Source organism: Branchiostoma belcheri, unplaced genomic scaffold, assembly GCF_001625305.1.
Source record: "Branchiostoma belcheri isolate BF01 breed outbred unplaced genomic scaffold, Haploidv18h27 scaffold2, whole genome shotgun sequence".
Classification (NCBI taxonomy): Eukaryota; Metazoa; Chordata; class Leptocardii; order Amphioxiformes; family Branchiostomatidae; genus Branchiostoma; species Branchiostoma belcheri.
Genome location: NW_017803490.1, coordinates 6106878 through 6112137, shown reverse-complemented (window position 1 = coordinate 6112137; position 5260 = coordinate 6106878). Strand labels below are relative to the sequence as shown.

The following is a 5260-nucleotide window of genomic DNA, read 5'->3' as shown; positions in this document are numbered from 1 at the left end:
GGTTCCCAATATGAACGAACTATCCAGAACTGTTCCTGATCATGGTTCTGAATATAAAGCACGGTTATGGATACAATAGTGACCTTGGCTTCTTTTTGTTCCGTTGCAGACCTATATGGGAACACAGGTCGATGCCACCTACTGGTTCGGTCTGTCTGACATCGTGGCTGAAGACGCCTGGCAGTGGGCGGACGGTACGGGTTATGACCCTGCAGTCACGTAAGTTCCTGTCAACTTTTAGGCACTTTTTTTTATTCATCAAAACATAGAAACATAACAAGGACAGTGTGGCGCTGCACTCAAGTTAACAACTTATATTAATGTTCAGCGCCACACAACAAAAAAGGTATAATTAATATGTAACTATACAAAGTTGACATATCTGTGCGCCGTAGTCCCACCACCTCAAGACATTAAAATGTTAAATTAAATGCTAACAGAGCTATTTGAAAGATAAGATTACGTGGTTTTTAGGCACTTAATAGGGCCATATCCTGAGCTCATGAGGGCGGATACCTTGCATGTGACTAGTGATTTTGATGTAGCCCAAAACAGGCCTATGGGACTTTCGAGTTCCAAAATTGACCTTTAATTAATTAATCTACACACACACAATTAACGGAGGTGTAAAATACTAGTACTAAAATTCGTGTTTTATCCTGTGTTGTAGCAACTGGAACTCAAATGAGCCAAACAACATGGGCGATGAGGATTGTGCTGAAATCGGGTCTCATGGGGGTTGGAATGACCATCAGTGCACAAAAATGCAGGGATACATCTGTGAGAAACGGACTGGTGAGCAAACAAATAAACAACTTCCTCCTATATGTGCTTTTTGTTTCTCATTTCCTCACCATTTGTTAACTGAACACAAAAGACACCAACGTCACATAGAAAAGTTAGCATTTTTCCCAGTCTAATTCCCATATCTCAGCATCCTTACATATAGACCAAAAATGATGTAAAAAAAAAACTTGGTGGCCATCGTTGACCCCATAGGGATTACCTTACCTTACCTGGGCCCTTGGCCCCGTGCGCAAAATGATGTATCAAATACGTACCTTGAATGTACGTACGTATAACACTAGATAGCACTTGTTCAAAAGCAACCGTTCGCTTGACAGTTTAAGTTAAGGACGCTGGCATAGGCACTTGTCCCTTACGTTGTTATTTCGAGTTTAATAATTATGCATAGCCGTCTCTTTCGTTTTACATCTGCCAGAGTCATGCCAGGTGGGCAATGGAGCATCCTACCGTGGAACAGTCTCTGTGACCGCAACAGGCAGGGCGTGTCAGCGTTGGGACAGTCAGACGCCCCATGAACACGACAGGACACCCGCTAACTATCCTTCAGCAGGACTGGAGCAGAACTACTGCCGGAATCCTGACGAGGAACCCGGAGTTTGGTGCTACACCACGGATCCCGGCAGCAGATGGGAGCTGTGTGCCGTGCCGTTCTGTAGCGGTAAGATCCGATTTTGATGTTACGTTTATTACCTTCGCCAAAAAGGTTATGTTTCCAGTAGCGTTTGTCCGTCTGTCTGTCTGTTTGCTTGTTTACTTGTTTGTTTGCTTGTGAACAGCAGAACTTAAATAATATGCATTTGTTATGAAACTTTTGATACCTCATGATCTGAATCATGCAATTGCAAATCAGGGCCTTATTTCCGTAAAATTGAAGAAAATGCCACGACAACCTTCTTTCTTAAGATAAGACTGTCAAATTTTGGACAACTCGTCATGATTGGGTAGAGAATTTGGCAAAGGTAAGAGGTCGTAAAACTGTTGTCTTTTTTTCCTAATAGTTACAAAGAAATGGCGCGATGATGGCCGCTGTGGAGAGGGTTTTCTTACAGAAGATGGGAGGCCCGCTGAGTGTGACCCTGCTGCATGCTGCTCTCCATACAACTGGTGTGGGAACACGGCAGATTACTGTGACTGTGCGGACTGTGTCGACTACTGGAACACAGGTCTGTATTTAATGGTTATTGAATTTACGTGTACTTCGTGTGTGTGTGTGTGTGTGTGTGTGTGTGTGTGTGTGTTTGTTTTGTGTCTTCTTGTGTGTGTGTGTTTCGTGTTCGTGTGTGTGTGTGTGTTAAGTGTGTGTGTTAAGTGTGTGTGTTAAGTGTGTGTGTTTTCATGTGTGTGTTTCGTGTGTGCGTGTGTGTCTGTACGTTCTTTTAAAAAAGATTCTCTTCACCATTCTTCCTACTGTTTTTTCAAAACATTGCAAGTCAACACATATATGACGAAACATTTCACGTCGGCAATGTTTCGGGCGTGTTCACGGATCAAATTTGACCAACGTTTAACTCAAATTCGATTTGATTCGCATAGAAAGGTGGACCAGACTGCTCCTTAACTTCAGCCAACTTTGATTGGTTGGTGATCAGGGGACTTAGGTTTTGATGTGTGACAGGGGCTTGACACAGGTATTACATTTATGTCAGCACCTTACATTGTTATTTCAAGTTATATGCTACATGTTTCAAAGCTGCATGTTTATAGTTTTTTTTATCTGCCATGCCAGAATCATCCCCGGTGGAAAACCTCCATGAAGATGACGATGAGTGAAGATGAGTGTGGAGAAAGTGCAAGGGAAAACGAAACCAAGTGGTAACAACAAAACGGGAACGAAAAATGGCAAACCCAAGAAACGCAAAGGAGCTTGAAAAGAAAATAAAAATGAGCAAAAATAACCGTATAAGGGGGAAATGGAACGAAATATGAAGTAAATAATAAACAACGTAGAATCGCTCTATAACTGTTCTTCTAATGGAAGAAGATACTTTAATTAGTAGGAATATACACAGCTTCAACCACAAATGTCCGCACAATTTTGACATCACAAGAGCAACAATCCAGTAATTGCACAGTACTACACCAGTAGGCTACAACATGCAAAAATCTTACATGAAATACATAACAACTCATGATAATGACTGAAAATGATAAAGTTTTCAACCAATGACAGTTTTTGTTACATATGTTTTGTGTTTCTGTGTAATTATTTTAGTTAGAAAATGAATGTAAACGTTACTGTAGAATTTCGAGCACTATATGTACTAGTATGCGTTGGATTATACTCATCCAGGGTGCATAGTAACCGTAAGAAAGTGATTTTTTTCAAACTGCATACATTTTTAATCAATTAACCTACTTCCTCTAAGAGCTTAACATTCTTTGATATATTTACCTATTTGTACACAGTAAGGGTTATTACCTTCTAGAATGAAAGTGAATTTATCTATATAGTATGAAATGTAACAAATTTCCTGGAACAAGCAGAAAGAAGCTTGAACAGCTTTGTGCTTTTGTCATTATATAACGTTAGTGGACAATCCATAATAAAATGGTGTTCGTCTTTAATCTTATTAGGTGGCAATGGACAAAACCTCTGGTCGTGGGGGATTTTTTTAATCTTCCTGATTCTATATCCATGGTTGCGGGAATTCTGCTAGTGTTCAGGGGGCCATATTCGGCAATGTATGACAGGGGCCTAAATAGTCTGGACTCCAGACTAATAAATGAATGTTTTTCTTTTACCTGCTGGTTACTTCTCGTTAGCTACAGTACTTGTATGTAAGCCTCGACAACAGTAGGTCCGGCACCTCTTGCGCTCTTCTTCTCCACAAACCAAGTTGGGGTCCGTCCTTTTTGAGTGATCATGGCGAAAGATTCTCTATGGCCTATTATGAAATTTGATTTGATTTATTAAACTGTATGAAGAGATATACAGCCAGGGCTGCCCAACTAGCTCAATAAGCAATACAGAACAAAACATATGTGCATTCTTACTTTGTGTCATGCTATAGGATTTAAACATTATTACCTATTGAAATATTACCTATTTGAATGGTGGATCCAGGTGCACGTGAACCAACGGTATCAAAGACAGCGATAACGATGATCCGCCCCTGCAGCAAAATAAAACAAAAATATTAATACATGTTTACTATCACAGGTATTACAGAGCAACTTGCATTTTAGAACGGACATTTTAAACAAATTGAGAGATAGGTGCATATTTACATCTGAGTGAAGTCAGCATTAAAAAATGTACATGTGCTATTGCCAACACAATATCGAGGCATATTAAACCCTCGTTGGTGGGGGGGGGGGGGGTCATTAGCCAGTACACCAAACTAAGTCGCTTTGTTGTTACACACACCTCTTCGACTTCCTGCAGATAGGTTGTAAGTCTCTGTGCTGCTGCTCTACCTCCTCCATAGTACCAGGTGTCGAACACAGCCTTATCAAGAACTTCCCCATTCTGCTCGTTCAGAATATACACTTGATGCCCACGAAGAGGGCCGTTTTCCAACTCTGTAATGAAAACAAACGGCCAGAATTGCTGATGATCTTCTAATATATTTTCTTATAATTCAACACAGTATTTAATTTTTATGCTAAGTTTCATAAACGGGATATAGGACTGACGTCTTGTTTTTTTTAGAATTGATTGTATCTAAACCTTGTAAACTGTTGTTGCCTTTTAATTAAGATTGAACTATCCAAATGCAACTTTAGCAGATTTCATTTATTTGACTGTATCAGTATGCAGCCAGGACTGACCAATTAGCAAGAGGCTAGCCCTCGCAACTGGGCAATAAATATGTTATAAAATGAAATAACAGTTACAATTGAAGAACATTTAAACGAAGCAAACGCGTTATTTTTTTTATACCGACGCGTGTTGGGCTATCGTTAGAAACAAAACTTACAGAACAATGTCTTAAAGCAATGTTTATAAAGAAATTCAATACATACTGCTTGCTTGTCCGTTGATGCTGATGTACGTTCTGCTATACGGGTCAAGGTTTGCAAAACCGGGATCTTCATGTGCAAACGACCGTGCCCACACGGTGAAACTTTTTACTGTGTGGAAATAGAAGAAACACCTCTGTTAGTAACTTGATGACAACATGACCATGAGCCGCGCTAGAGCAGATGAGTTGACAGTTTTCCAAAACGTTTGTGCGGCGCAACGACGTTGATCTTTTACTCTCCAAATGTCATTATGGACCCAGGCAGGCTTATAGCGCAAGAAAATGTGTAAAACAACAAAGTTTAACATAGTGAAAATCTTACATAATGTCGCTTTTAAAAGACTGTACTCCAGGCTAATAAATGAATGTTTTTCTTCTATATACCTGCTGGTATGTAAGTCTGTACAACAGTTGGTCCGGCACCTCTTGCGCTCTTCTTCTCCACAAACCAAGATGGGGTCCGTCCTTTTTGAGTGATCATGGCGAAA

The 5260-nt window shown here is 40.2% G+C and overlaps 1 long non-coding RNA gene and 1 pseudogene across 1 annotated transcript; one reads left to right on the top strand and one right to left on the bottom strand.

Annotated features, from left to right (window-relative positions):
- Positions 1-1482, top strand: part of LOC109468448 — a 36948-nt pseudogene extending 35466 nt beyond the window's left edge.
- A 2093-nt stretch (positions 1483-3575) lies between these two features.
- LOC109468768 lies at positions 3576-4277 on the bottom strand. The gene is made up of 3 exons (XR_002140150.1): positions 4175-4277; positions 3851-3920; positions 3576-3692 (listed from the first exon to the last, which is right to left on the bottom strand). It is a non-coding gene; the product is annotated as an uncharacterized LOC109468768 (long non-coding RNA).
- Between the last annotated feature and the right edge of the window lie 983 nt (positions 4278-5260).